Genomic DNA, 11,134 nt, shown 5'->3' with positions numbered 1-11,134 from the left:
CATCTTTGGCTTTTATGATTATTATATCACACAATTTTCATGTCCCTTCAACACCACTTCCATATCCCTTCAACAATAAGAACAACAACAACAAAAAATGAACTCTACATTTAAACCAAAACACATTGACTTTTTTTGGTAATGTACCTGACGTGAGTGTGGACACAAATTGTAAAGAACTTCCTCCTGGCTCAGCTGGGGCCCTCCCTGCTCAAGGCGGGAGTACTTTAACCAAACCACCCAGTTTTTCCTCACCAGTTCCGCTCACTCACCCTTGTTCCCTTTTTGCTAAGGCCTCCCCAGAGGGCAGGAATTTCTCTGGCTTTTATGCTTTCTCAGCACCATGTACAATTTTCTAGTGTGACAATTATTACTTAGTATTACTTATTTGTTTGCAGATCCGTTTTTCTTAAAAGCTGACACTAATCATGTTACCTCACTGCCTAAAAGCTCTGATGCTACTTCCCTGCCCACAGGATAAAGTCCAAAATTCTTTATAATGGCATCAAAGGGACCACTGTTGAAACATGGGCCTTACTTTCCCTTCAGCCTCCTCTCACCCAAACCCTGCCTGTACTCTATGCTCTATACATTAATTAAAGTTCTTCAAGCTTCCTGAGAAGCCTTATTCTCCCTTGCCTAAGAACTTTCGCCATGCTCTTCCCTGTGCCCCAACACCTCTTCCCATCCCTTTCCTTCTCATCACTGGGATAATTCTGACTTGTCCCTCAGTCTCAGAAGATAGCCACTGCTTGTAGGAAGACTATTACCAGTCCAGGTGCTTCCTAGGTGAGCACACACGCCGCATCACACGATATTGTGAGCCTCTTCACTCGCTCAGCCCCCAGCTAGATCTCAACGGCATTCACCTTCGTATGTTGTATTTTTGGTCTTTGTGTCTACTCAGCACAGCAACTGAGACATAATAGGAACTCAGTACATATTTACTGAAAAAATCGTACTCTAGGGTAGAAAGAGGATGTACTCAAGGAAGTCATCATGCAATAGAGAACACAGAGGAGGAAAAAGACCATTCGAAGTGTGTGTCAAACACAAGCCCAAAGACATGGACAGTCAGACTACTGGGGGTGCCACGCATGGAACCCAGACAGGGGTGCGCTGTGTTGGGCAGCCATCCTGGAAATTTTTCAGAAGCCTGAATCTTGAAGTCCGAGTTAATCAAGCAGAGAAAGAGAATGAGAATGAGCAGAGGAAACAATCCCAGTGGAAAGAAAGAAGGGGGACTGTTTGTGGAGCTGTAAATAATTTAGTATCGAGATAAGCTGGGACCACACCATGAGGAACTGCTATGAATTAAATTGTGTTCCCCCAAAATACGCGTTGGAATCCTAACCCTTCTACCTGTCTGTTTGGAAATAGGGTTTTCTTTGTTATATTAATAGCAGTGTGAGTTCTAAATCTAATCACTTCTGAGTTATAAAAAGAGCAGATTAGACACAGAGATACACATCGGAGAAGACAAATGCCATGTAAAGATCGACAACAAGCCAAGGAATGCCCTGGACAACCTACAGGGAAGAAATGACATGGCCCATATCCTGACTTCTTGCCTCCAGAACTGTGAGAAAATAAATTTCTGTCTCTAAAGCCAGCCATTTGTGGTATTTCTTTTACAGCAACACTAGGAAACTAAGACAGGGGTCTTGCATGATCTGCTGAGTCTAGGAAACAGCAAATGGGTTTCAGTAGAGGAGGGGCATGCTTGAGGTGTAGAAAGCTCTCTCTGGCAAAGGAAAGATGGATTACTAGCGGTGTGACACACCACCAGGATGCTTGCTGTTCCTTGTGGACACAGGAAGATAGGAAATCTCTCCTCATCAGCCTTCAGCCTCAAGAGTGGATGTCACCCTGTGCCTGGCAGTGCTGGGTAAAGTCTTTACAGTATGCACAGCACCCACACACCAACTCCTAGGTTTGTCTTCTAATCGGCATTGGCATCTCCTCTCCAGATGTGCCGTCCTATTATTTTTAAGTCCAGACAGTCCTCACCCTCCTAGAATCGCCTTAATTCTCAGAAGTTGGGTAAACCACATGTTTTTCATCATCCCTCAAAACGACTAGCTCAAAGCATGTAGTTCTGTGACACTGGGGAGAAGCTGAGGACATCTGTGGTGTTTTTGTGTTCCCATTCATATTTCCATGGCTTATTAAAACAAAATAGAACAAGGTTCTAAAGCCATGGCAGAGAATCAGAAAGCAGAAAAGATCCTAAAGAAATGAGGCTGCCTGCAGACAATACCCTTCCCCAAGGGGACAGGAGGCAGAGCAGAGGCGCTCCCTCCCTCAGAAGGAGACACATACTTACGGGCCTGCTCCACGTACAGATGTCTATTTGGGTCTTGTCGCCTTGGGCTCATTATTTTTATCACCTCTCGGGATGTGTTGTTGCCCTGAATGCTGTGCTCAAGAAGGGAAGGAAAAGAAGGGTAACATGTCTTATTCGGCAGCAAGCCAGAGGGAGGGGAGCATACCAGCCAGGCCAGCTCAAGCCTCACTGCCTCTGCCGTGTCAGATGGGCTTCTGCTTCTCAAACCCTGTTTGTGAACTGTCACCTGAGCCCAGCCTGGCACTAGGCCTCATGAAAGCCACTTGGGTGCACACAATCTTGGCACCACAGGGTTTACAGTACTCACTGGCCTCCATAGACCCCAAATGCCAGAAGACTCATCTACTGACCTCTAAGATTATGATGAGGTTGGTGTTGACATTTGCATCACCACATTACGCCAGCCCAGAGCACATGCAAAGGGTCATTCTCTGTGGGTGCATCAGGGGCCCAGCAGGACAGCTGCACAGCTAGGGCTCACCACAGATCCAGCGCCTCCAGGCGGCTAGAGCCCCAGTGCATGGAATTTCCCTGCTGTCACAGACGAGTTTCGACGGGCTTTTCTTTCACTTCCACTCTTAGACCTTTGGACAGTGTTACTATCCAGTATTGATGCAACAGAAACCAAACATCCTGTTTTGACTCCACTGAGGGCTGCATCTCAGCAGCAGGAGGTGTCTGGCATACACACACGGGCGAAGGCAAGCAGGGTGTGTGCAGGGGCACCCAGACACATATCAGACCCTGGGAGTCTGTTGAAGTTGCACCCTGACCACCTAGCAATTTGTGAAAATTCACCAAGTCTTACCTTCTGACTACCCCCTACAAAAAAACAAAACAAAACAAAAAACCCATTGCTGTCGAGTCAACGTCAACTCATGGTGATCCCATATGTTACAAAGTAGAATTGCTCCATAGGATTTTCTTGGCTATAATCTTTATGGAAGCAGATCACCAGGTCTTTCTTCTGAGGCACCTCTGGGTGGGTTCAAATCACCAACCTTTTTGGTTAATAGATGACTGCAAACCTTTTGTGCCACCCAGGAATCTTCTAAGCCCCGGAAGATTTAAAAGGAATGGAGAGAAGGAGAATTGCTCCTCTACAGGCCAATCTTACTGCTACTGCCTGGATGAATGTGTGGGACAGGCATGTTCACAGAGTGCTGAAACAAAAGACTTCCAGTACAATGTGACAAGTGTCTGTGAAGCCCCCACCGTGTGCTGGGGCAGTGCAGGAGACCTAAAGACCAGTCAGCAGTAACCTCTCAAGTTCTGTGTGTGGGGCAGGTGTTTAACACAAATTCAAAAGGCAGGAAAAAAAAAAAAAAAACCCTACTAGGTTTAGAGTCATGGGATCTGGATTTGAGTCCTGATTCTACTTCTTATTAGGTGTTTCTTCAAGTTTCCTCACCTGTAGACTAGCAATCATAGCTCTTCCCAACATCACAAGGTTTGGGGGAGGTTTAAAAGAGAAAACGTATGTGAAATCACTTTGTAAAAAGAAAAGTGCAAAACCAACATACAAGTTGATGTTGATATGAAAGCTTCAACAGAAAGGCACGAAATCACAACTCGTTAGGGTACTTGGGGTTAACTAGGACAGGAAGATTTAAAACACACTTCCCAGTGAACTTGGCCCACATAGTCTGAGGAATGGGTGTCATGTACCCAGCTTATGAAGGAGTGTTAAAAAAAAAACAGCTGCTCTCACATACCATTGCTGCCTTTGTCAATCACTCCAAAGCAAGAAGTTAGCAATGAAAGAGGCCAAAGCCCAACATGCTCACACACCTTTCCCTCAACTTGTCCACCTGCATCTCTGTTTCTTCCTATTCTGGTGGGCTAGGGTGGCCTACTCCTTGCCTCATTCCCAAGCACAAGAGGAAGAACCCTGGGTTTGGAGTCCCAAGACCCAAGTTTGTATCCCAGCTCTGTGCTCTACTAGCTGTGTGACCTTGGGCAAGTCACCTAAACTCTCTGGCCAGAGATTCCATATCTGCATAATGAGGATCATAATGCCCACCCTGCCTTCCCCTCAAGGTTGTTTTGAAATTCTACAAGACGATGTTAGTGAATTACTTTGTAAACTCTGAAGCTACAGACAAATAGCTATTGTCATTTCTTTAACTGAAGGATCTGGCTACCAGCTGGGACAGGTTTCCATCAGTACACTAACTACAATCACTCTGGTCCCCATCTGCCCACACAGGAAGTTATACATCTCAAAGCATCTTTCTGTTACTTCTGGGAGTTCACCTGGGCCGTGTCACGTGTGATCAGGACTAGGTCCCTTGTGTCTGAGTACCAGGCTCCCCTCCCACCCCAAGCCCATGCCAGAGATGGCCACTCCCCTGGCACCATCGGTCCACCCATTCAGGCCTTGAGAAAAGGGCACCTGCTAACCTCCACATGGCTAAATCTGGCCTACAATTTTCCATTATCCTGGCTGAAGTTAGGGAAAGCAGAAGGAAAGCTCAAAACAGAGGCTGACTTAGAGCGGCCCATGGGGTCACTCAGATTCAGGCTCCCAGCTTGGCTCCATGCGCCAGAGGCACTCTGAGTTTGCCTACACAGAACAATTCAGGTCAATGCTCCAGAGACTCAGACAGAGAAGTTGCTCCTCCCTCGGGTGTAAATCCTGCCTCTGTATTCTTCATTTCCTATCCTAGGACTGATTGCTTCCCAGAATAATTAACAATGGGAATATCCACTCCACTCAGGGAAATCTCATCCCTTACGCACAGAGGCTTAACTAGGGTATGGCAGGTAGGGCACGTGCCCTGTGTGCCACTTGCGGAGGGGCACTAACAAGCAGTTTCTATTGGCCATTGCAGTTTCTATCGCCAGCTGAGAGATCACTCAACAATTTAAAACTAATTGTCATAGGTGCTATTTTCTGTAGATAGGCCTCTGCCTATAGTCCTGTGCCACTGCTTCCTAACCCCGGGCCACATAATTCTACCTGAACTCAACAGTCCAAAGGTTCAAAATCAGGCACAAGGGCAAGTTTCATTCGGGCATGCAGTTTTGTCTTTTTTTTAATGTGAATTTGTTATCAATATTTCCATTGAGATATTTCACATAAAAATTAAGATTTTCATCTTCTCTTGAAATACTAAAGAGCCCTGATGGCACAGTGGTTAACCACATGTCACCAATCAGCTTGAGACCAGAATCAGCTGTCCCCATTAAATGGCACTCATGCACTCCTATCTGCCAGAATCCTACCCAGCTTATTTCAATCACTGATAGTATTTCCTGACCCCTGAAGGCATTTGAATTGGTGGGACCTGCTTATGTAGTGAACCCCCTACCACAGTCAATCCAAGGGAAGCTGGGCCAAAGACCATCCTGATGACATCTTCTCCTCCAGCATGAGGTGACAATCTTGTCAGCTTGTCCTTCCTGCAGAATGCTGCTACCAACTTTCAGCTCTTATAGACGACTACTCAAAGAAGACTGCAACCTCCCAACCAGAGGACCCAGCAGTTTGCAATACAGGCAGTAAGCAGGTTGCAGTACAGTTCACTCTAAATCCATATGGAGCCAGGAATGATTTCTTCCCCATGTACCACCCTCCATCCACGCCCCTAAAGGGTGACAGAGATGGAGCCCTAGCACAAGCACACACAATGCACATCTGGCTAATGGTGAGGACCAGTCAAGTGGAAACAGTCTGTCCCAAAGGGGAAACTGAGTTTAACCTCTTTCAGGAAAAGCTTGCTTTCAATTTTTAAGGCACAATTTTCCAGAAAATTTCCCATAAAATTATTATTATTTTTCAAATTAAGCTTTAGAAATTTATTAACATCCTACTGTTTGGATAAACTGCAAGGTGGAGCATGGTAACTGATAAATACTTAAACTTCAGGCCCAGGTAATCAAAGACAAAAAAAAAAAAGGCAGGGGAGGGACGTGGAATTTCCATAATACTAGAATAAATGTGACACATTGAACATTAATGACCGAAAACCAGACAAGTAGTGGGATGACATCAAGGATATCATACATGAAGAAAGCAAAAGGTCATTAAAAAGACAGAAAAGAAAGAAGAGACCAAGATGGATGTTAGAAGAGACTCTAAAACTTGCTCTTGAAAGTAGAGTAACAAAGTGAAGAGAAGAAATGAAATAAAAGCTGAACAGAAGATTCAAAGAGGAGCTCAAGAAGACAGAGTAAAGTATTATAATAAAACGTGCAAAAACCTGGAGTTAGACCGAAAGAGAAGAACACCTTTGGCATTTCTCAAGCTGAAAGAACTGAAGAAAAAATTCAAGCCTCAAGTTGCAATATTGAAGGATTCTATTGGTAAAATATTGAATGACACAAGAAGCATCAAAAGAAGATGGAAGAAATACACAGACACTGTCCTAAAAAGAATTGGTCGACATTCAACCACTTCAGGAGATATCATATGATCAAGAACTGATTTCACTAAAGGAAGAAGTCCAAGTTGCACTGAAGGCACTGGTTCAAAACAAGGTCCAAGAATTGATGGAATACCAATTGAAATGTGTCAACAAACGGATGCAACGCTGGAAGCACGCATTCCACTAAGCCAAGAAATTTGGAAGACAGCTACCTGGCCAACCAACTGGAAGAGATCCATATTCATGCCCATTCCAATGAAAGGTGATCCAACAGAATGTGGAAATTATCAAACAATATCATTAATATCAGAAGCAAGTAAAGTTATGCTGAAGATAATTGAAAAATGTTTACAGCAGTACATTGACAGGGAACTGCCAGAAATTAAAGCCAGATTCAGAAGAGGATGCAGAATGAGGGATATTATTGCTGATATCAGATGAATCTTGGCTGAAAGCAGAGAATACCAGAAAGATGGTTACCTGTGTTTATTGACTATGCAAAGGCATTTGACCATGTGGACCATAAAATATTGTGGATAACATTTGAAAAAATGGAAATTCCAGCGCACTTAATTGTGCTCATGCAGAACCTGGAGGAAGTCATTCAAACAGAACAAGGGGAAACTGCATGGTTTAAAATCAGGAAAGGTGTACATCACGGTTGTATCATTTCACCACACAGATTCAATCATTTGGAGCCCTCGTGGCACAGTGGTTAAGCGTTTGGCTGCTAACCAAAAGGTCAGCAGTTTGAATCTACCAGCTGCTCTTCGGAAACCCTATGGGGCTGTTCTACTCTGTCCTATAAGGTCACTATGAATTGAAATCGAATTGACAGCAAATAAGTTTGGTTTTTTGTTTGTTTATTCAATCTATATGCTGAGCAAATAATCCTAGAAGCTGGACTATATGAAGAAGAACATGATATCAGGATTGAAGGAAGACTCATTAACAACCTACAATATGCAGATGACACAAGCTTTCTTGGTGAAAGTGAAGAGGACTTGAAGCACTTACTGATGAAGATCAGAGACTAGAGCCTTTAGTATCGCTTACTCCTCAGCAAAAAGAAAACAAAAATCCTCACAACTGGACCAATAAGCAATATCATGATAAACAGAGACAAGACTGAAGTTATCAAGGATTTTATTTTACTTCGACCCATAATCAACACCCATGGAAGCAGCAGTCAAGGAATTAAACGGTGTATTGCACTGGGCAAATCTGCTGCAAAAGACCTCTTTAAAGTGTTAAAAGCAAAGATGTCACTTTGAGGACTAAGGTGCACTTGACCCAAGTCAGGGTATTTTCAGTTGCCTCATATGCATGCGAAGGCTGGACAATGAATAAGGAAGACAGAAGAAGAATTGATGCAGTTGAATTATGGTCTAGGCAAAGAATATTGAATATACCATGGACTGCCAGAAAAACAAACAAATCTGTCTTGGAAGAAGTACAGCCAGAATGCTCCTTAGAAATGAGGATAGTGAAACTTCATCTCACATATTTTGGACATGTCATCAGGAGGGACCAGTCCCTGGAGAAGGACATCATGCTTGGTAAAGTAGAGGGTCAGTGAAAGAGAGGAAGACCCTCAACGAGATGGGTTGACACGGTGGCTGCAACAATGGACTCAATCAAACATAGCAACAATTGTGAGGATGGCACAGGACCAGGCAGTGTTTTGTCTGTTATGCATGGGGTGGCTATGAGTTGGAACCAATTCGAAGGCACCTAACAACAACAGTACCTCTACCACACTCTGAGCATGCCAGGAACCATGAAAAGGAGCAAATATTTAACTTTCATTTGCATGGGTACACAGTGTATTCTCTTTCTTGACCTCAAGATATTAAAAGAACTACAAAAGGGCACCAGCTTTGAGAAATCTCATGTCACCTCAATGCTGGGAAGGGCAGGTGGGCTCTGTCGCAGGTTTCTGTTCCTGAGGTCGGCTGAGCTCAACCGTGGATGGTAGGGAGAGGCATCCCTACCTCATTTAACATTCTGGTCCAAGTTAGCACGCGATCTTTTCTCTAATATCCTTCCCTCCCTACTGCCTCACCCAAGCTACCTTCCCACTCCACACAGCTAATACGGCACTGGAGCATTTAACTGAAATGTTTCTGAAGTTATGGTATGGCAGAAGGGAAATGAGTGCACAGAGCATTTCAAATGTCCTGGAATACAATTCTGTGTTTGCAGCTTTCTAATCTTCACTGTAAGACCCCTGGCTGCCTCCAAGTTCACGAGGTCTTGTTTAGCTCCTACCACCTAGAATCCTTTCAAGCACCTCTCAATTCCTCAAATTTCAGACCCAAGAAGTGAGGCTCAGGAAAATCTCAGGATTCCTTCTCGAACTTGCCTAAGGCCCACCTTCTGAACTGTAGTTCCCTGTCTAAGGACTTGCCACTTCCCAATAATTTACAGCAGCAAAGTCCATCCATGTCAAAGAAGACCAAGCCTGCCCATTGGCCAAGGCCTTAATACTCAGCCTACAACAAGATAATTACTTCCAATGACAAAACCAGCTATTTGTACCAGAGACACGTGTATAAATTCTAATCTGCTCTGCTCAATTAGAAGCATATATTGTGCCCACACCTGTGGGTGTATCTATGCTTTAGTAATGGATGGAGGTCTGAATCAGCCACTGGCTTCTCAGCCTCTGAAGAACTTTTATCAGATAAGTTTTGCAAAGCCCTGTGCCCTCATCCTTCTTGAAGTCATACTCCCCAGGGAAAGGTAAACTGGATAGAGTAGAAAGAGGCAGGATCTGTAGGGTAAAGATTTAAGTTCAAGGTCCTTCTCTGCAACTTAAATTCTCTAAAAGTTCACTTTACTCACCTGTCTGCTCTTCCTAACCCATGTGAGGATGAAATGAGATAATAGCAGTGAAAGCACTGTACTATAAGTTCTCATCAAAGTTAGTAATTAATTAGCATTGAGAATGTATGGAACTTCCATTAGATGACTTATAGTGATTATTGACAGCAAATAGGACATAAACATCCCCCTGGCACTCACATTCTGTACCTCTGGAGCATGGCTATCAATTCTGATGAATATTTCCAGGATTAAAAGGATTCATAGGTTTCTTAGGATGCCAATAGAATAAGGCCAGATGGTGAATCAGTAATATCTGGTGGGAGATCCTTTAGAGAAGCATGAATAAATATGGCAAAAATGAATAAAAGAATAAATAAAGTTGGTTGTGGGGGACTGGTGCAAAAGATACAGCAAAATCACAGGGGGAAGGCAAGGAAAGATAAGAGCTTATGTTATCAGGCTTCCAGATAACCATAGTGATACATACTGTTGTTGCTAGGTGCTGTCGTGTTGGTTCTAAGTCATAGCAACCCCATGTACAACAGAACCAAACACTGCCTGGTCCTGTGCCACTCTCTTTATCTATATACAGGTTCTACATTAGCGCAATTAAGTGCTCTGGAATTCCCATTCTTCACAATGTTACCCACAATTTGTTATGATCCACGCAGTTGAATGCCTTTGCAGAGTCAATGTAACACAGGTAAACATCTTTCTGGTATTCTCTGCTTTCAGTCAAGATTTGTCTAACATTAGCAATGATATCCTTCCTTCCACATCCTCTTCTGAATCTGGCTTTAATTTCTGGCAGTTCCCTGTCGATGTAATGCTGCAACCATTTTTGAATTGTCTTCAGCAAAATTTTAATTGCATGTGATATTAATAATATTGATCAATAATTTCCACATTCTGCTGAGTCAGCTTTCTTTGGAATGGGCACAAATGTGGATCTCTTTCAGTCAGTTGGCCAGGTAGATGTCTTTCAAATTTCTTGGCATAGACAAGTGAGTACTTCCAGTAGTACTGCATCCGTTTGTTCAAACATCTCAATTGGTATTCCGTCAGTTCCTGGAGCCTTGTTTTTCTCCAGTGCCTTCTGTGCACCTTGGACTTCTTCCTTCAGTATCATTGGTTCTGGATCATATGCTGCCTCCTGAAATGGTTGAACATCGACCAGTTCTTTTTGGTACAGTGACTGTGTGTATTCTTTCCAACTTCTTTTGATGCTTCCTGCATCGTTCAACTTTTTGCCCATAGAATCCTTCAAAATTGCTACTTGAGGCTTGAATTTTTTTCTTCAGTTCTTTCAGCTTGAGAAATGCTGGGCATGTTCTTCCCTGTTGGTTTTCTAATTCCACGTCTTTGCACATTTCATTATAATACTTTTCTTTGTCTTCTTGAGCCACCCTTTGAATTCTTCTATTCAGTTCTTTTACTTCATCATTCCTTCCCTTAGCGTTGTTGTTGTTAGGTGCCATCGAGTTGGTTCCAACCCATAGCGACCCTATGTACAACAGAACGAAACACTGCTTGGTCCTGTGCCATCCTCACAATTGTTGTTATGCTTGAACTCCTTGTTGCAGTCACT

Source organism: Trichechus manatus, unplaced genomic scaffold (genome assembly GCF_000243295.1).
Source record: "Trichechus manatus latirostris isolate Lorelei unplaced genomic scaffold, TriManLat1.0 scaffold00254, whole genome shotgun sequence".
NCBI lineage: Eukaryota > Metazoa > Chordata > Mammalia > Sirenia > Trichechidae > Trichechus > Trichechus manatus.
This window is presented reverse-complemented; position numbering follows the sequence as displayed.